This window comes from Sciurus vulgaris, assembly GCF_902686455.1.
Source record: "Sciurus vulgaris genome assembly, chromosome: 17".
NCBI lineage: Eukaryota > Metazoa > Chordata > Mammalia > Rodentia > Sciuridae > Sciurus > Sciurus vulgaris.
Window position 1 is genome coordinate 22,155,703 of NC_136478.1, and position 22,606 is coordinate 22,178,308.

Sequence of the window (22,606 nt, forward strand, 5' to 3'; positions counted from 1 at the left end):
GAGCCTTGTTGCTGGGTATGGTGGGAGTTTGCAAAGGACATATTTTTTCTCTCTAGTTATACTCAATAAAAGCAAAAATAACCTAAACAGGGAACAGACCTCAAGGAATCAGCAAGCTTTCTTTATTAAGCAGTGGAATGGCACATTTTCAGGAGAGAAAATGGCAACTAATTACAGGAGGGGGTCTGATGTTTTTATAGGGTTTGAGGGAGATTTAATTCATAACAAGATTTGAATCATTTGTAAAATGCATCTGTTGGGCAGTCAAGGGAAACAGTTGTGCAAGTTCAAAGCCCAAATCAGAAAACAGTTGCAAAAGTTTGCCCCTCCCCCACCCCATCTCCCTGGGGTTGTTATTCCCCTTTTCCTTGGGGGTTGTTATTTTTCATATCTTTCACTCAATAAACTCTTTTATTTCAGAAATCTCTTAGTTTCAAGAGTATTCGCTAAACCACCTTGCTTCTTCCTTACATAATGCCACAATTAAAAAAAAAAGTTTTCTTTTAAAGAAACTATGAGGTGCATTTAATATATGATAAGCTATTGTTACCAAAAGTTCAGTCCTTGTCCCTGATGCCAATCTAATAACGAGGACACGGACACGGTTTTGAGAAAAAGAGAAATGAAGTTTTATTGTTTTAGTCACAAGGGAGACCCAGGGCACTCCTGTTTCAAAGGCTGTGATTCTGCCCATCAGCAGGAACAGGGTGCCTTTAAAGAGGTGACTCAAAGGCTACATTCAATGTGTTCTCTGTATTTATAATTCACTTGTTAATTTGGGAATAGTCATTTCTGAGATCTTCTGGTACCTTCCCCAAAGTCTGAATTACTTCATTCTTATGGGAAGGGGTATGTACTCAGCGACGGATACCCCTGCCTAAGAAGGGGAGGAAGGCAATTCTATTTTCCCTGATATTAGGGAGGGGGAGAGATTAGGGAGAAGCAGGGAGAAAGGAAGAGAAAGAAACATGTCCTTTTTAACAATAAGTTGCCGTGGCAGAGCACACAGCATAAAGTGGACCACTGTTACAATATCATTGACCCTTATTATTTTTTTGTGCAGAGTTTTTCCAACATTTCTTGCATATTTATTTTTTCTAAGTGTTTTTTTTTCTAGTTGATTTAAATTTTTTATTTATTTATTTTTTAACAAATGGGATACATGTTGTTTCTCTGTTTGTACATGGAGTAACAGCATACCATTTGCGTAATCATACATTTACATAGGGTAATGATCTTTGATTCATTCCATTATTTTTCATTCCCCCAAACCCCCCCACTTCTCTTTTTCCTCTATAGAGTCCCTCCTTCCTCCATTCTTGCCCCCCTCTCACCCCCCATTATGTGTCATCATCTGCTTATCAGTGAGATCATTCATCTTTTGGATTTTTGAGATTGGCTTAGCTCACTTAGCATGATATTCTCCAATTTCATCCATTTGCCTGCAAATGCCATAATTTTAGTATTCTTTACAGCTGAGTAATATTCCATTGTATATATATACCACAGTTTCTTTATCCATTCATCAATTGAAGGACATCTAGGTTGGTTCCACAGTCTGGCTATTGTGAATTGAGCAGCTATGAACATTGATGTGGCTGTATCTCTGTAGTATGCTGATTTTAAGTCCTTTGGGTATAGGCCGAGGAGTGGAATAGCTGGGTCAAATGGTGGGTCCGTTCCAAGTTTTCTAAGGAATCTCCACACTGCTTTCCAGAGTGGCTGCACTAATTTGCATCCCCACCAGCAATGTATGAGTGTACCTTTTTCCCCACATCCTATCCAACAACTATTGTTGCTATATTCTTGAAAATTGCCATTCTAATTGGGGTGAGATGGAATCTTAGGATAGTTTTGATTTGCATTTCTCTTATAACTAAAGATAGTGAACATTTTTTCATGTTTGTTAATTGCTTGTAGATCTTCTTCTGTGAAGCATCTGTTCATATCCTTAGCCCATTTGTTGATTGAGTTATTTGTATTCTTGGTGTAGAGTTTTTTGAGTTCTTCATATATTCTGGAAATTAGTGCTCTATCTGAAGTATGAGTGGCAAAGATATTCTCCCAATCTGTAGGCTCTCTCTTCACATTGCTGATAGTTTCCTTTGCTGAGAGAAAGCTATTTAGTTTGAATCTATTCCAGTTATTGATTCTTGCTTTTATTTCTTGTGCTATGGGAATCCTGTTAAGGAAGTCTGATTCTAAGCCAACAAGTTGAAGATTTGGACCTACTTTTTCTTCTATAAGATGCAGGGTCTCTGGTCTGATTTCAAGGTTCTTGATCCATTGTGAGTTGATTTTTGTGCAGGGTGAGAGATAGGGTTTAGTTTCATTCTGTTGCATGTGGATTTCCAGTTTTCCCAGCACCATTTGTTGAAGAGGCTAACTTTTGTACATTGCATACTTTTGGCCCCTTTGTCTAATATGAGAAAATTGTATTTATTTGGGTTTATGTCCATGTCCTCTATTCTGTACCATTGATCTACCTGTCTATTTTGGTGCCAATACCATGCTGTTTTTGTTACTATTGCTTTGTAGAAGAGTTGAAGATCTGGTATTGCGATAACCCCTGTTTCATTCTTCCTGCTAAGGATTTCTTTAGCTATTCTGGGTTTCTTATTCTTCCAGATGAATTTCATGATTGCTTGCTCTATTTCTCTAAGGTATGTCATTGGGATTTTAATTGGAATTACATTGAATCTGTATAGCACTTTTGGTAGTATGGCCATTTTGACAATATTAATTCTGCCTATCCAAGAACATGGGAGATCTTTCCATTTTCTAAGGTCTTCCTCAATTTCCTTCTTCAATATTTTGTAGTTTTCATTGTAGAGATCTTTTAACTCTTTGGTTAGATTGATTCCAAGTATTTTATTTTTTTTGAGGCTGTTGCAAATGGACTTGTTTTCCTCATTTCCCTTTCAGCTGTTTCGTCGCTTGCGTATAATAATGCTTTAGATTTATGAGTGTTGATTTTATAGCCTGCTATTTTGCTGAATTGATTAATGAGATCTAGAAATATTCTGGAGGAGGTTTTTGGATCCTCTAAATATAGAATCATGTCATCCGCAAATTGTGACAGTTTAAGTTCCTCTTTTCCTATTTGTATCCCTTTAATTTCTTTGGTCTGCCTAATTGCTCTGGCTAGAGTTTCGAGGACAATGTTGAATAGAAGTGGTGAAAGAGGACATCCCTGTCTTGTTCCTGTTTTTAAAGGGAATGGTTTCAGTTTTTTTCCATTAAGAATGATGTTGGCCATGGGCTTAGCATAAATAACCTGTTTTTGTGTCCTTGGAGAGTGTTTTCTACTTCTGTCTCTCTGTCTCTCTCTCAAACACACACACACACACACACATACACCCACACACTCACTCATCACTATGAATATGCACAAAGGTCTTCTTCTTTCTCTCAGCCACCTCATACACATACTTCCATGCCATCTGCCTCTTGTTGGAACAGATGGCACATTGGACTAATTCTTAAAAGGGTCTTGAAAATATTTGATATCAATAAAATAGCTACAACATACCATAATTATCTCCACATTGTTTAATTTGTTCTTGCTATAATTTTCCCTTTTGGCCATGGGACCAGTCATTTCAAAAATGAATATGCTATGTGGGTAATCTGAAGATAATTTCCACCCCTCCCCCAGCTCAGGATGAGGAGGCTAGTTTTAAGGTTCTAAAAAGAATTATGCTGAACCATGATTTCAAGGTATATTTCTTTAGTTCTTTGTGTACTTAATTTCTCAGATGCAGGATTAACAGGCATATCATTTTGGAAAGAAAGCTTTTATAAAGGTGAAGCTATTACATATAATGCTATTTTGAAGTTAGTGGTTAGGTTTTAAGTGTGCATTTTTGTTTAATTTACTAATAAAATGAATGAGAATTTTCTTACATTTATAAAGATAGCCTTCAGGGAGAATATCTAATTATCCTAAGTATGCATAAAAACTTCTAAAAGGAAATACAGGGAACCCTAGTTCAATTGAGCGTGTTAGAATAACAAAAAAAATCCTTGGATAAACTCTGGGTTCATCACAATGGTGGGATTTATTAGGACCTTTTATGTATGTGATGCACAAAGAAGGAGCTGTATTATCCTGTGCAAAAACCTGTTAACTGCAAGGGGGAAAAGACCATTTAAATGCAAATCTTATAATCCAATGGATTCACACTCTAAATAGAAGTGAGTCTTCAGAGTGGCTCATGAAATTAGCAATATGTGGGCATTCTTTAATGATCACTTATTTTTGGAAATCTAATAATCTTCATTATTTTGTGTGGATACAATATCCTACTACATATCCCCTAGACTTATGGCAGTTACTGTTGGTTTTGATACATGAACTTTATGGTTATTGAAAATTTCAGTGGCTCCTTAAGTTAAAAATCAGGAACCAAAGAAACTCCAACTCTAGCTCTAGTAATTATATAGTATATATTTTCCAGTTTCAAATATTGAAAAAGTGTTGAAGAATGGCAAGTTAAAAAGAATAGTATAAATATCTAAGGGGGATAATCTCTCATAAGAAGAGTTTTGCAAGATCTATACCTTTATGCTCTTGTTCCACAAATTGCACTGAACATACATTCATTTTTTTCCTATATTTTATGACTAGTTAATTATTCTTGTCTATGATTATGTAACTGGAATGCAAAGCCAAGTTTCACTGATCAGTTTTAGAACTTTAGTTCCTAAGAAGCAGCCATCATTCATATCTACAACTTATCTCATATTGGCTTGTGAATAATCAATAACTCAAAGACTCTGTTAGTGATTTTAGAGGAAAGAGAAGAACTGCAAACTTTAAATGAAACCTCATTTCTTAATGTAAGCTTAACTTATGGTGTCTTATTTCCTTTGCTAAAACCATTATCTATCTTCCAAATCTCCGAGGAGCAGAGATCAGTGTTCATCAAGGAATTTACATTCCTTGAAGAAATTCAGTCATGTTCCTGATTAGGTAGTATCGGTTTCAGTGACATTGGAAAGAGAAATATGTGAAATCAAAAATATGGGACATGCAGATCATGGGAGGATAAAAATCAGATGTACTGATAAGGCAGTAGAAAAAAAGAAATGAAATACATGTATACTGTTTGTGTACATTAATGTAAATTAATGCAAATATTCTGAAAAACAACACTTAAGTTCCTCAGAAAAGTGGAAATAAAACTACCCTTTGATTTAGGAATTCCATTACTGGTTATATATCTGAAGGAAATTAAATCCGTATGTTGAAGAGATTTCTATACTTCTATGTTTAATACAGCATCATTCACAGCAGCCAACATATGGATCAATCTAAGTATTTATCAATGGATGAATGGATAAAGAAAAAGTGTTATAAATACATAATAATACACCAATCAGTCTTTTAAAAAGAAGGAAATCCTATCATTTATGACAACATGATGAAACTGAAAAACTTTATTTTAGATGAAATAAGCCATTCACAGAGGGACAAATACTGCACAGTCCTCTTATTTGCAGAGCTCATAGTTACAGATTACAAAGTGTTGGTTCCCAGAAGCTAGATAGTGAAATGACTGCGAAAATGTGGATTAAGATGCAAAAACCTTCCAGGTGGAACAAGGTGAGCAAAATGTTGGCTAAAAGAAATTAGTTCAAGATCTTGATTGAACATCATGGTAACTCTAGTTAAAAATGATACATTGTATACTTGAAAATTACTCAGAGTAAAATTTAAATATTTTTTGTTATTGAACACAAAATTATAATTATCTGCTATTGTTTGGATGAGAAGTGTCTCCCAAAAGCTCACATGTACCGCAATGCAAGAAAGTTTAAAGAAGAAATGATCGGATTTTCGGAGCCTTAACCCGATCAGTGCATTAATCCTCTGATAAGGATTAACTAAGTGGTAACTGAAGGTTGTGTGATATGATTCACACAAATGACTTCTAAGGTAAAAACAAATATTAAAGAAGGGAAAGAAAAGGAAGAAACTGGAAATAATTTTTAGGTCATCATTATATACATTGTGTTTGTAACTCTGAGAAATCTAAAATGTTTACAATAGGTTATTCTGAAGGAAATTTTGTTTTTGTTGTTTGGTTTATTCCTTATTTTTATAAACAGAGTATGGTGTGTGCTATAAGAAGACAATTGCTCTGGGAGTCCCATGGTCAAATAAATTATAGATGGGAGAAGGAAAATATTCAGTACTCCAAAACTATCACCAGATCAAATTCTGAAGTTGCACCATAGCTACTAAAGTGGAGGAAAATTACTTTAAAAACAAACCAGCTATAACTACAGATATATGTATGTGTGTTCATGCATATGTGTGAACTTTATTGCAAAATACACCCATGACCGTTATTTTTTTCCTCTGAGGCTAATATGACAAGAACTCTTAATATTCTGAATAAGAAGGTGATGTGGACTGAGAAGCCCAGATTCTTATTAACAAGCAAAATGACTTCTGCTATGGACACTGGTCCTTTACAGTACTCATTGCTTGTTCCCGAGGATAAGCTGATTGTTGAGAGGTAAGAGTACAATTCCCTTCCCTTCAGGAGGCCATATAATAATAATTCTTTCACTATCACAAATCTTCTTAAAAGGTGCAAATGCCCACAAGCCATTTTAAGTCTCCCAAACTCTCAAGAATTATGCCAGGTAGAAAGTTGGGCAAGGCCAGTTACAGTCAAAATCTGTCTCTCTAAAGATCTTTCTTTGGATAAGAAAAATGCATGGCCTATAGTTTAATGAACTTTTACAGACCTGGGCACAAGGACAATAAAAAATGACACTTAAAGTTTTGGCACATCTTTTGATAGACAGCAATATAAACATTGTTGAAAGAGTCAGTAGCTTAAAAAAATGATATCTCAATTTCATGTAAAAATTAAATACAAAATCAAATATTGAAAATGTATTTTAAGAAAATTAAACTGGGAAACATAGAATAAGAAGGTTTGAGACCTGGTAAAGACCAGGAGATTATCCTATGCAGTCAAATTTTCTATTTTTTTCTAACAAGTGTTGTTATTTCATCTATCATAAAATGTAGCATTTTATCTGATTCCATAGTTTTATTAAATATGAGTTCTATAACCAACATGATCATCATCAATTTCTAGAACATTCCAATTATCCAGAGACTCCTCATATCTATCTACAGACATTACTGGTTCCCACACCTGGCCCTAGGTATTCACTAACCTACTTTTTGTCTCTGTAGATGTCCCTATTATGGACATTTTCTATACTTAGAATCATACAACACATTTTCTTTTGTGTCTGACTCTGTCACCTATAATGATTTAAGTGTCTCTATGTTGTAGGATGTGTAAACAATTTGTTTTCTTATTATTGCTTAATAATATTCAATCACACCAACCCTTTGCATTTAAAGATGAGGAGGCAGAAAACAAGAAGCAACTTAACTGTTTCAGATTCCCACAGGAAGTTCATGATTCCTGAACTTGCTCTCTCTGGATGTGAAATTATTTTCTGACTTTGGATGATAAACACACTGACCTCATCCTAACAGGTTCTATTCATGGCAGAAAAAGATCTCAATATTCAAGATGGAGATATCGATGTGTGAGGAACATCAAATGTAAGACACCTGTCACTTGGTTAAGAAGGAAGCTTGGCCCTTGCTATTTCCCAGTTCTTCATTGTAAATTATCATCAACAGAAAATCATAGCTACCCATTCTCAATGTCTTTGGGAATGTAAGTATATTTGCTCTGGTAACATTTTAGCCTTCTTTATTTATTTACCTGTTTTTCTTTCCCAACCAGCCTACAAGCTTGCTGATAGCAATAATGCCTCAATGCACAGGTAGTAACTGGCACACAGAGTCCTTTGGCTACAAACATATCTGCATCCAAGTCTTTTGCTTGGTACATGAAGTAACTCATGGAATATAACTCTTCTGGTATCTCACAGGTTGTGAGTAATGGAGACAAGCAAAGATTATAGTTTTTTTCTTTTTATTATTCCTACATTTGGAACCTGTTTGTGATGAAAATAAACTCTTAAGTTTTACCTTTTCTCTAATATCCTTTGTAAAGCTAACCATAATACTTTGCAATCTCCAGGGACTATAATGAAGGCATCACTCTAATTATCCCATTTGGTTACCATTGTATCAAGAATACCTTGGTGACTCAGACTTGCAATGTCACCTATTTTAATTAGATCTCAGGAAACCAATTTGGCCATCCAACTTAATTCAAAAGGGGACAAATGATTACAAATTTGATAATTCAACTTAATATAAGAGAAGACAAATTATCCTGAACCAGGTTTTAATGACAATAAGATCCACTTTTTCAGTCAAAAGGAATTAACTGCTCCTAGATAATAAATATTCTAAGGACATTCTAATCATTTAAATATTTTTAACCTCAGATTTTTGACAGCATTTTTTATTCATATATTGATCCAAGATTTAATATGCTTAACCCATTAGCAAAGGAAGAATTAGGAGTATGGGATAGTAAATCACAGAGAATTTGTCATCAGACTCCCAGAATTAAAATCTAAATACTTCTTGCCACAGGTGGCAAGATTCATCAGCACTTAAACTCTCATTTACAAAATAATAATCTCGTATTGTGGTGCAGATTAAATAATATATTACAAGTAAACAATGCATAATGGTTGATACAATAAATTAATTCATCATTTTAAGCATTATAGAATGGAGGTAATTCTTTGGACTTGTTCTGTATTATTACATTTAGTCATTGTATAGACCTTGGAATTTCTGTGAGACAGCACATATTTTCACATTCTATTCTTGGTCTAGCAACATAAAATGTTCCAACATTTCAGTTTCAGATTCACATGCTATTGCTTTTTGAAGAAGTACAAATAGTTCTTTTCATAAACTTGCTCAGATGCTCAGATCAGACCATTTGGTAAATATGTAAGGTAGCTGAACTTACAGAGCAAAATCAACCTTAAAACATCTTCATTGTGCTTCATGGTACTTATCTTGCTGCAAATGAAACTTGGGTAGTGTCATATTATTCTGCAAGTTCAATTATAATGTATTCTCATTAATACTATCATGTACCTGACCAGAAAATCTAACTTCATGAAAAAGCAGAAAATTCAAGTCATAGTTTAAAACAGATTAGAAAATACTGGGATGAAGGACGTGAAAGAGTGAGACAGGGAGAGAAAGAGACAGGAAGAGAAGACAAAGGAGAGCAGAGAAAAGTTTGCATGGATGTGTGGATGTGGAGAGCAGCTCTGCCCTGCTTTGAGATATTCCATGTAATATAAAAAAGTGTTTTCAGGCTGAGCCTAACCTTGTGTTACTCCATTTTGTAAAGCAGTAATTTGATATAAGCTACTCCACTTAAAGTGCTGAGGTGGAACGACTCTACACCTTGTTTGTACAAATAAACAACCACCATCTGCCTAACACCCCATAATGCACAAACTGATAAATACATTTATAGTGCTAATAAAAATGACCACCTGTGAACTTATCCAACTAATCAGAAGCACACAGACGTATGGCTGTAAAAAAACTCTATCAAAAAACAAAACAAAACAAAAAAAAAGCTTAGCCTGGCCATCAAATATTCCTGCCTAGAGACCCACAGGAGCACCCTGTGACTGGACACAACAGCAACCTGACCCTGTCTCCTGATCACTCATCAGGAATCTTGCCTAGGAAAATTGCCACAGTGGTGAATTTGTGAGTCTCTGAGCTTTAGCACGGCACAGTTTTTCCTGGTCCTGAGCATGCAAAGCCCACTACAAGTTAACATTTCAAACTGACACCAAGCTGCCACCGTGAGGCTGCTGTCTTTCCAGACCTGGCCTAGAGTTAAGTTCCTGCACTTTGACAGCTTCACACCCTGAACAACTTCTGAGGCTATTTCTAATTCCTAATCTTATCTGACTTCCTAAAGTGACTCTTTGCATTAGTACCTGCTCTCTGTTCTTGCTCTCAATTGAGTCTTCTGAACACCTGAGGCTGCCTTATCCCTGTTATAGACTTTTTGTGATCTACAGGTATATAATTGGGTAAAGTATAATGTGTGACTTGAGTGTTACAGTTATTCGAAATTAAGATTGGACTAAAAGAACTTGTGATTGCCTAGTTGAGGACTACCAGGTGACCCACAAGTATCCAGTGAACTGTCACCCCTGAAAGTGGTGTAGCCTGTAAATTTATTGCTATTCAAAAAACTTGGAGATTAGTGCTTTTTCTGAAGTGTGTGTGGAAAAGATTTTCTCCCACTCTGTAGGTTCTCTTTTTAAATTCTTGATTGTATCCTTTGCTGAGGAAGAGCTTTTTAGTTTGAATCCATCCCATTTATTGATTCTTGCTTTGATTTCTTTTGCTTTGGAAGTCTTGTTAATGAAGTCTGATCCTAAGCCAACATAATGGAGATTTGGGTCTACTTTGTCTTCTATTTGGGGCAGGGTCTCTGGTCTAATTCCTAAGTCCTCAATCCATTTTGAGTTGAGTTTTGTACAGGTAAGAGAGAGGTTTAATTTCATTTTATTGCATATGGATTTCCAGTTTTCTAAGTACCATCTGTTGAATAGGCTATCTTTTCTCCATTGTATGCTTTTGGCTCCTTTGTCTAGTATGAGGTAACTGTATTTTTGTGGGTTTGTCTCTGTGTCTTCTATTCTGTACCATTGGTCTGCCTGTCTATTTTGGTGCCAATACCATGCTGTTTTTGTATGCTGTTTTTGTTACTATTGCTCTGTTGTAGTATAGTTTAAGGTCTGATATTTTGATACTTCCTGCTTCACTTTTCCTGCTCAGAATTGTTTTGGCTATTTGAGATCTCTTATTCTTCCAGATGAAGTTCATGATTGCTTTCTCTATTTCTATGAGGAATGTCATTGGGATTTTAAATGGAATTGCATTGGATCTGTATAGCACCTTTGGTAGAATGACTATTTTGACAATATTAATTCTGCCTATCCAAGAACATAGGTCTTTCACCTCTTTTATTAGTTTGATTTCCAAGGTTTTTTTTTTGTTTTTTTTTTTTTTGACGCTATTGTGAATGGAGTGGTTTTCCTAATCTCTCTTTCAGAGTATTCATTACTTATGAATAGAAATGCATTAGATTTATGTGTATTGAGTTTATATCCTGCTACTTTGCTGAATTTGTTTATTAATTCTAGAAGTTTTCTTGTGGAGTTTTTCAGATCCTGTAAATATGGAATCACATCATTGGCAAATAGTGACAGTTTGAGTTCTTCTTTTTCTATTCGTATCTCTTTAATTTCTTTAGACTGTCTAATTGCTCTGGATACTCTTTCGAGGGCAATGTTGAATAGAAGTGGTGAAAGAGGACATTCTGCTTTGTTCCAGTTTTTAGAGGGAATGCTTTCAGTTTTTCTCCATTAAGAATGATATTGACCGTGAGCTTAGCATAGTCTTTACAACGTTGAGTTATATTCCTACTATCCCTATTTTTTCTATGTTTTTAAGTATGAAAGGGTGCTATATTTTTTCAAACAGTTTCTCAGCATCTATTGAAATAATCATATGATTCTTAACTTTAAGTCTATTAATGTGATGAATTACATTTATTGATTTCCAGATATTCAACCAACTTTTCATCGCTGGGATAAACCCCACTTGATCATGGTGCATTATCTTTTTAATATATTTTTGTATGCAATTTGCCATATTTTGTTAAGGGTTTTTGCATCTATGTTCATCAGGGGTATTGGTCTAAAGTTTTCTTTCCTTGATGCATCTTTGTCTGGTTTTGGTATATTAGATTCAGAGAATGAGTTTAAAAGGGTTCCCTCCTTTTCTATTTCCTGGAATATTTTGAAGAGTATTGATATTAGTTCTTCTTTAAAGGTCTTGTAGAGTTCAGCTGAGAATTCATCTGGTCCTGGGCTTTTCTTGGTTGGTAAACTTTTGATGGCTTCTTCTATTTTGGTGCTTGAAATTGAATTGAAATGCAGTCTGTAAAAATAAAAAAAAATAACAAAATTTAAAAAAAAATTTGAACATTGTGGAAAGACACAGACAAGTGGTATATGTTAATGACGTAGCTTGCTCATGACAGTGGCATATGTAGAACTGATGTGGCAAAGTTGAGGGAAAATGTGTATTAAATCTAATACAAAACACTAGCATTCATTGCTGCTAGACTGTGATTTATTAGAACAATGTAAAAACTCAGAGTAAAACTTACCATCCTTCATAAGCATAAAATACTACAAAAACCAAAATTAAGGAAATCTAAAAAGATGGAAGAAAATGCTTTGCCAGCATTTATCTGGTATAGAATTAACCTCTCGATATATAAAGACAGCTATAATTCAACAAGAAAAATAATCTAATCAAAATATGAATGAAGGATTTGAATGGGCATTTTCTCGGGAAGTTGTGCGAATGGCCAAGAAGAATATGAAAAGATGCTCAACAAACATCACTGATCATTAGGGAAATGGAAACCATGGAAATCAAACCCACAATGATGTATCACCTCACACCCAGTAGGATGTCCCCTGTGAAAAACAACAAAATAGAAAATAGCAAGAATTGATAAGGATGTAGAGAAATCTGAAAACTTTTACACTGTTGGTCATGTAAAATGGTGCAGCTACTGTAGAAAACTTTTCAGTTCTTCCAAAACTAAAAACATAATTGCCACATGATCCAACAATTCCATATCAGGTTACATACCTAAAATGATTGAAGATAGGATCTTAAAGACATGTTCATACTCCAAGTTCAGTACTGCTTTGTTCATAATAGACTAAAGCTCTGAAAAAGCAATCTAAATACCCAGGAATAATTTTTTTAAATGTGCATATTATTCAATGAATTATTATTCACCCTAAAGAAACAAAAAAGAAGGAAATCCTGCTATATGCTATAGCTGTGGTGAACCTGGAGGAACTTATACTGAATGAAATAATCCAGTCCCTTATATGACCCTATCTTTATGATATATCTAAAGTAGGCAAATCACTGAATACAGTTTCAATCTTGCAAGACAAGACAGTTACAGAGAACTTTGCAGACCAATGTGCACACATTGACCCTAGTATACAGTACACAAAAATAGTTAAAGAGAACAAATGTTTGTTTTTAAGCACAAGAAATAAAAAAATTATAATTATTATTGAAATGGATTGGAATATCAGTTTATTAAAATATATAAAACTTGAAACATTTTTCCAAGGAATTTGCAAATGTATCAAAACAGTACAATGTTACATGTATTAAATATTAGAAATATGATTTATTATCAGACTAAATCATTTTGGAACATAGATCCTGCAATAAAAAGCAATTCCAAGTGAAGGGTTACAGAAAATAACATTCCTAAAAGACAACTCCCTAAGAAGAACGGAGGGACAGTGTTGTGGCGGGCGAAACCCGGGGTGCAGGTTTACACCACACGCATCTATAGATGGCGACTGGCAGAGAGCAAACTGCGTCCTGATTATGCATAGAGAATGGCAGGAAACATTTACAATTGGCTGCATGATAATCAGTTCAGCCGCCTAGCACGTGGACAGATATACTTTACATGTATGCTTGAGCGAGTGATCGCTTGACCTTTAACAGGATTGGATGGACATATCTGGTTACAATTGCTTATGCATGAAACTGCTTATATATTGAAGGTGTTAGTTGAATAAACAGGAAGCTGCTTCATGAACCTCTGAAGTGTACATGTCTTTCATCCCGCTGGTCAGGCTGTAAGAGAAGCGGCTGCGGAGCCGCTTGGAGCAACCCAGGCTAGAAGCAGCGGTTTTCTATAAGAGCGGTGCGAGCCGCTTGCAGCAAGCCAGGCAAAGAAGCAGCGGTTTTCTGTAAGTGGTGGCCCGGACCGCGATCAGACGAGGAAGATCGAACTGGGAATTGGTGAGCGCTCAGATAAATAAAAGACAGTTTCACTAGCGTAATTAACGAGGTTTCCCTATTTGAGGAAACAGTTACCTTAAGGTTTTAACGGAAGATTCTCCTAGAGAGGGAATATTAACGGAAGATTCTCCTAGAGAGAGAATATATTGAAAGGCTGTCCCAAAACAAATATGTGTAAGTTGCTATTTGTGTTACCTTTCCTTGTTTGGTTTCTATTTGTTGTTGTTGTTGTTGTGACCTTAGTTTGTTTCTGACTTCCAAAAGACCAAAATCTCAAAAACAGTTAAAAGAAGGGGAAAAGATATTAGAAACTGTAAAAAAAGAACAATCAAGTCAAGCTTCTGAAAGAGAAAGTAGATATTCAGACCTCTGTGCCTCCACCAGAGCAGTATTAACTCCAGAGATGGAAGTACAGCCAATATCAACTTCGGTTGTTGGCCCATTACATAAAGGAACAGTGAGACTAGTTCTGGGGAAGAGTTCTTCTGCTTTAAAAGGATTAAATATTGTCCCTGGAGTTATAGACCCTGATTTTACAGGAGAAATAAAAATTCTTGCTTCTTCACCAAGAGGTGTAGCAATAATAGCTCAGGGTGATCGTATAGCACAATTGTTGGTCTTACCCAGTTGCTATGATCAATATCCATCAAAAAATATTATTAGGGGAAATAAAGGATTAGGTTCTACTGACCAAAATATGGTCATGTTAACATGGGTTTTAAAAGATAGGCCTATGACAAAGTTAATAATAGAAGGCAAAAGTTTTGAGGGATTAGATACTGGGGCTAACAAAAGTATTATCAAAATTACAGAATGGCCCAAAGCCTGGTCACTTCAACAGGCAGATCACACTTTAAGGGGATTGGGTATGGCTTCCAATCCTAACAAGAGCACAGCCATATTAAAATGGAAGGTGACTAACCAGGAGTTATGTTCTCATATTGCCCGACTTAATGCAGTTGCGGGCAGTCCTCAATGGAATCTAAACACTCTGACAGGCCTAGGACCATATGAAGAGCAAGGTAATCAGATTAATTTCCACCCGGTGTGTATCAACAAATTAACCCTCAACTTTTAATCTATCCTTATATGGATGATATTTTGCTAGCTCATAAGGAAAAACCTGTCTTAGAGCAATGTTATAATTCCTTACTAAAGTCACTGGAAAGATGGGGCTTACATATTGCCATTAATAAAGTACAAATCACAGACACCAAAAACTTCCTAGGACCTATCATAAATCAAACTATGATTAAACCTATAAAAATTACCATTCAGGTGGATGAGCTTAGAACATTAAATGATTTTCAAAAACTTTTGGGTGATATTAATTGGATTAGACCTTACCTTCATTTACCCACCTCAAGTTTGGGCCCACTGTTTGATATTCTTAAAGTTGATTCTGACCCTCTTTCTAAGCGAGTGCTTACCCCTAAGGCTCGAACAGCTCTCAAGCTTGTTGAAACAGCTATGGAAAAGGCTCATCTTGACCATTTTGACCTAACTAAGCCTTTATCATTCATTGTCTTGGCCACAAATAAGTTATCCACAGGAGTGTTTTGGCAAAAGGGTCCTATTCTATGGGTTCACATGAATTATGTCCCTAACAAGGTCTTAGCCTTGTTTACTGAATCTGTGGTAGAATTAATCCTTAAGGCGTTAAAAGTATCCCTTTCCACCTTTGGATCATATCCCTCAACTATCACTACTCCATATACTACTGATCAGATACAATATCTTATTAATAATTCAAATTCATGGGCTATAGTCTTTACTAGTACTTCTGCTGTGTTTGACAATCATTTGTCATCTGATCATCTTCTCCAATTTTGGAGTCAACATCCTATAATTTTTCCTAAATTCACCCGAAAAGAACCTATTACAGGAGCTACCATTATATTTACTGATGGATCAAAAAATGGTATGGGTGCTATTACTATAGATAATGTTACAGAAACATTGTTGTTTAATACTCTATCTGCACAACAAATAGAACTATTAGTAGCTATAGAAGTATTCAAAACCCACAATGAGCCTTTTAACCTATTCTCTGATAGCAAATACGTTGTTAATGCTGTTCAAAATTTAGAATTAACTGGTATGATTTCCCTCACCTCCACTATTACTAAATATTTGCAAAGTTTACAAAAACTTATTTGGGACAGAAAAAGTCCTTTTTTTATTGAGCATGTTTGGGCTCATACTGGCCTTCCAGGTCCTTTAAGTTTACACAATGATTTAACAGACATGGCCACCAGAGACCCACACATCTTTAATACGCTTGAAAATGCAAAAACTTTTCATTCCAAATTTCATGTAAATGCTTCCACTCTACGCACATGCTATAAAATTACTAAGGCAACAGCTCGGGACATAGTCAAGTCTTGTGCTAAATGTGTTATACTTATTCCTAACCCCTCATTAGGAGTAAATCCAAAAGGGCTTCAGCCCAATCACATTTGACAAATGGATGTAACACATTATTCAGAATTTGGAAAACTACAATTCATTCATGCGTCTATTGATACCTTTTCAGGATATATTATGGCCTCTGCTCATACTGGAGAAAAAAAAACCAAAGATGTAATAACACACTGTTTACACTCTTTCTCCATCCTAGGAGTTTCCAAACAAATTAAAACAGATAATAGTCCTGGATATACGTCCCAGGCCTTTAAACAATTTTGTTCCATCTTTGGTATTCAACATGTCACAGGAATTTCCTATAATCCTACTGGACAAAGCATTGTTGAGCGTGCCCATTTAACGCTTAAAAGCATGCTTTATAAACAAAAAGGGGGAATAGGGGCATCATACAGATCCCCAAAAGACAAATTGTCTGTTGTCTTGTTCATTTTAAATTTTTTAAATCTTGATTCTGAGGGCCAATCGGCTGTTGACCGTCATTCAGAGCCTAATGAAAAGCATCTACCTCAAGTGCTCTGGAAGGACATTCTATCAGGACAATGGAAAGGCTCAGATTCGGTATTAATCTGGACCCAAGGGTCTGTTTGTGTTTTCCCACAGGATGCACAATCGCCAATTTGGGTGCCAGAGAGATTGGTCAAGGCCTCAACAGAGACCCAAAAATAGGAAGAAGATGAGGAGGCTTCTCCCGCTGATGGTGCTGGCGAATTCTCGCCAAGTTAATGGAGGAGACTCGCGTGAACTATGGGGGATAGTGAAGATGTGGCCCTATCCTGCACCCCTTACCAACTCCTCTATTCTATATCCTCCTATTTTTACAACATTTGGCCACATTTCTGCAGTCCACTGTTTAATGGCGAAAAGAATGGTTTGGGTTTTTGTCCAGGTCTCTTGTGTGTTGTATCTGTCCTGTGCATATACAAAATGCATATACATCTACACAGAAAAACAGCCGTTATTCACCAAGCTCTTGTCGCAATTGATGCTGGCCCATTCCCCCAAGTCTGGTTAAATATGCTGGACCGGTAGCCAATGATGGATAAGATTCATGGGGAGCTCATACCAACCTAAGAAAGGAAATGAGGGCTAGAGCCTCATTGTCCAATGACGGATAAGGATGTTGCTCTGCCGTGGACAACCTAAGACAGGCACGGTCCCTTTTATAAACAGAAAGGGGGAGTTGTGGCGGGCGGAACCCGAGGCCCAGGGTTACACCACGTGCAACTAAAGATGGCGACTGGCAGAGAGCAAACTGCGTCCTGATTATGCATAGAGAATGGCAGGAAGCATTTACAATTGGCTGCATGATAATTAGTTCAGCTGCCTAGCGCGTGGACAGATATACTTTACATGTACACTTGAGCGAGTGATCACTTGACGTTTAACAGGATTGGATGGACATATCTGGTTACAATTGCTTATGCATGAGACTGCTTATATATTGAAGGCGTTATTTGAATAAACAGGAAGCTGCTTCATGAACCTCTGAAGTGTACATGTCTTTCATCCCGCTGGTCAGGCCGAAAGAGAAGCGGCTGCGGAGCCGCTTGGAGCAACCCAGGCTAGAAGCAGCGGTTTTCTGTAAGAGCGGTGCGAGCTGCTTGCAGCAAGCTGGGCAAAGAAGCAGCGGTTTTCCGTACAGTGTGGCTTGGGAGGAGGGAGGGGAAATTGGCCAAACACAAACCTCTCCCAGCACACCCTTCCCTAATAGCAATGGGCCCTAAAACATGACCTTCCCCCATGGCTAATTAGTCCTAAACGGAAGCACAGCATATACCAATGGGCAAGATTTGAGTACTCATCACTGGGATCTGGACTCTTATCTCCTCAGACAACAATGAGTTTCAACCTTTTCACAACTACCTTCCTAAATTAAAGTTTTAACCTGTTCAACTAGCCCCTGATGGTCAAAACTGCCTGTACACAGTTCCCAATGATTACATCATTGTACCCTATAAAACCAAAATCCCCTCTGTAACTGACGGCCATTTTCCCATCCGGAAAGTGGACCCGAATGGCACCTGAATCTGTGAAGGAATAAAGGCTTTTCTGAATCCATTGTATTCTGCTTTCCTTCTGCACTTACACTAAGGATATAATAATTTTGAATATATCAGTTCTTAGAACCCATATATCATATCTTGTCTAATGAATAATACATATATTATATCCTCTCCAACAACAGAGATAATAGTGAAATGTGCATAGGTGTGTTCTCTGTTTACTGGTTACAGGGTCCGGGAACTGCTCTGAAAAATGAGGCAGCACAGAGTTCTCCTCTTCAAACTGCTATTCCTGCAACCAGGCTAGAAAAATTTCCAACCTATCACTCACAGTAACAGGCATAAATTTATTAAAAGGGATAGGAGAAGTGGAAAAGGGACCACTTTCAAAAGAGATAGTGGGTCCTTTCAGAGAGGAGAGGGATAGCTTACCCCTCTTGGCCTCCAGTTTTTTTGGGGGGATCCCAGGGAACTTTCCACAGAGTCTTGCCCGCTCTTCCTCTTGACTTTTGACTGACAGGAGGATGGCATTAAACTTTCAAGTCCCCACTGTACATGATAACTTTAAGCCACTTTGGGCCATGCTGACTTGCTGACTGGTTCTAATTGGAACCTGTTCTTACAGATTTTATGGTTAAGGAGACTTATTCTTATCCCCTTGATTTCTGGGATCTGGTCTGTGTAAGGGTCACAAAAGTTTTCACCTGCAGGGTAGCTTGTGTTCTTTTTATCAGTACCTTAGGTTTGCACTTCTCCTGCAGATAACAGGTAGTTTACTGAGGAAATAAAACATATTTTGTCAACTTAAGACAGGCAGGGCTGCAGGTAAATTTCTTTTTTAAAGAAAAAGCATGTCAGGGTCATCACAGTGGGTACAGTTTATAGAATTATTCCCTTAACATCATGTTCCTACTGCTCATGTCTTCCTGTTCTCTATCACAGATGCCTATAATTTTCCTAAAAAGTCAATTAAGGATTTAAGGATGAACATGTTTGTGGCCAAAATAGCTCTTGTTCTCATAAATATCCTGGGGTTCTGTTTACTTTTGTTAACCATTCCAAGTAGGGATGACTGTAAGCATATGTGATGCAAATGAGCAACTTCAAGGGCTTGTTCAGATGGAATTAGGGTCAACATTCCAGAAACCCCATAGGGAGCTAAGGAAGTTTTTGTTTGAACCCAATTTAGCTGCTCCAGCCCAGGATCTTACCCCTTTATTGTGCATCTCTCCTCCTGAGCTCCCCAAGGTCCCTTTTTGGGTCACCTGTTCATCTAGCTCGCATAACACCTTCAGAATCAGTCTTATAGTCATTAACCTGAGGAATGGGGTTCAGAGGGCACTGTCAAGAATTTTGACAGAAGGCAGAAATAATTTCATAATAAGTACTTTTCAGTCACGAATGAGAAGTTATTACAAAGGATACTGTAAAAATGTTCTTTCAGCAGTCCATGTAAGATGTAACGAAATCTCTTAGGAAAGACGAAATGTTTGGATAAATGTTTCTCTCATCTTGCAAACTATATTTTACAACTGGGTAGTTTTCCTCTGGTAAGAACAAATTTTTCTCACAGGAGGTTGAATGACCTCTTTTAAAGAAAATCAGAAAGAGGGGAAAAAAGGTATAACATTCAGAAAAAGATACAGAGCTAGAAAATGCCACACTGTTTTTCTACACACACATACACACACACACACACACACACACACACACACACGTAAGTTACCATTGTTATTTCAAATACAATGCATCTATGTGCATTTAAAATAAGTTAAATTGTCCTTAATCATTCATTTTTTATTCACTTATTAATCTGTCACTGATGTCGATATCTTGTGAGTTTTTGTGCCACTGCCTCAAATTTCAAATTACTTGACTAAAATCTGCTACTTGTATTTTTTGGTAAGTATTCATTTAAGACCTCATTTAAGTATCAGTAATGTTAATGATTTTTAAACATATCTTTAATATGAATTGCAGGAAATGTCATATACAATAGGAAACCCATCTGTCTGTGATAGATGTGGAAAACAGTCATTCACAACCAGTCAGAATAAACTGGTGTCCTGCCATTTAGAGAGGTCACCTCGTATTTGGTGAAGTAATATAATAATGTATTAATCCCAAGAGGAAAGGAGTCATAGTCCTGTGCTGCTACATCTTCAACAGCACAGTATTCTCTAATTTCCTATGGTAGATTTGCATGCGGTAATAATATCCTGTTTTGTCTGTAAAGATGTTTAACACACTTCATCACAATAGGGATCTTGTAAGTGTGACATTTCTTTTCCTCCACGGGAGCAGGTTAGATTCTTTAGTGGGCTCTTTTCTTCGTCTTGTCAAGCCTTCTCTAAGCATCTGTCATTATTTCAACATCTGGAAGAGCAGATAAGCTTCTCCACTTGGAATGTGGCAGTCAGCAACTTTCTCTAGGAAACTAAATTTGTCACTTCTGCAAAGCATCCGTCTTCTGCCAGCTTTTGACTTCCTATCCCCAGGTCAGACTTGAAAATCATTCCCCCAAGTTTGTGAGGCTGCTGTGCTATGGACTAATTCTGCTACAGAAAAAAATGCATGACAAAGGGTCGAAGGATCATGATTAATTCAAATTAATTTCTAGAACAGCAGGAACTCATCTAAATATGATATAAAGATTTAATCTTAACCTGATGCCTCTCCAGCCATTACATGTGATTTTCTTCTTAAAGAAATATTGAACACTACTCTGTATTTTCTCCTAACAATGGCTTGTACAGTTATGGTTCCTCTTTGATTTGTGGGTAAGGTCAAATTTTCAGATTAAACAGAAACCTACTAGTTGATAATTCGTGGTATGATATGAAATAAATTCACATGGTTATCCAATGAGGACCACTATCTCTCTATAACATACACCCTTGATAATCAAGCAGCTTACCAGGTTTTACCCAATTATATCAGAAGTTTTATAAGAGCGAAAAATAATTACCCTATGTGCAACTAGTCACACTAGTTGTGTAAAAATATTATGCAATGTCTAGAGGCATTCTTTTTTTAAAACTTCATTAATTCTTCATAAATATTAAGATACCCGAATCCTATGTCAACCAATGAAAATTAAAGATCGATTATTTATACAGGAATGTAATGTATGCAAACTTGTGTCATGGATACTGGTGTGAACTTCTTATCAAAAAGAGGAAGAAAATTTTTGCTAATATTCTGCTTTTGTGTTTTATTTCTAAACCCTCTTTGTCTAGACTCATTAGCATATTTCTTTCAGAGTTTTAAGGTGTGACATTTTTAATACTATAGTACAAGTTTTATCATTTTCTCCCCAGATCTCAAAAAGCTACTTGCTTTATTAGGTAAAGTTGCTCAGGTTGATTTTTTTTTTTTTTCTTTCTAGATGGGGGTTACCTCTAAGAGTAGGAAGGTCAGGGGTGAACACATTAAAAAGGTAGCATTTTTCTTTTCTGTGAGGATCACTGAACCACAGATTTGCTAGGATATCTGTTGGAAATACTTTACTTGGAGCACAATGTCCCTTGACTTATCTCTACTTTTTCATTTTCTTCATAACTTGGTGTAGCACTAGGGTTCTTTACACTGCTTCTTCATATTGACTAATTCACTTATAAGACTGTCATGAAAAAGAAAAAAATGTGAATTTTCAAAGTCAGAAAGATTAGTGCTTAAAATTTACCTCTAGCAGTTACTGGCTATGTATGTGCAAATAATTTACCTGACTCTATATTATCATCTTCAAACATGGCATGATAAATTACAGGATTTAGAAATTAGAGAATATATTCCATCAGAAATCTTGATTATGAAGCAGAAGTCAGTGATATCCCAGAGTTGACACATTGTCTTAAACTCCAAAGTATCATATTCCATGATTTATACCTTGCATTGGATCGGTTTGTCTACAAATTATATTGAGGACATCTTCACTAACCTTCAATGTTTTAATATTATTTCATCTGGATCACAGTTCCTGAGGGCAGTGTCTCTTCTAATTTATTTCATATTTTTGCTTACAGTCTATTTAAAATTATATTAGAGATGTATTAGGATGGCCAACTATAAATTTTAAAGATGAACAGTGTGATGAAATAATATTTTTCATGTTAGAAAAGCTACTTTCTGACAGAGACAGGGCAGAAATGCAATTGTAACTCAGTAAGAAGTTCTCTTTTGCACTCATTTCATTTTTAATTTCAAAAAACTTTTAATCAACAAAACCATTAAGTCGGGCCTACAGGCACACACCTGTAATCTCAGTGGCTCAGGAGGCTGAGGCAGGAGGATTAAGAGT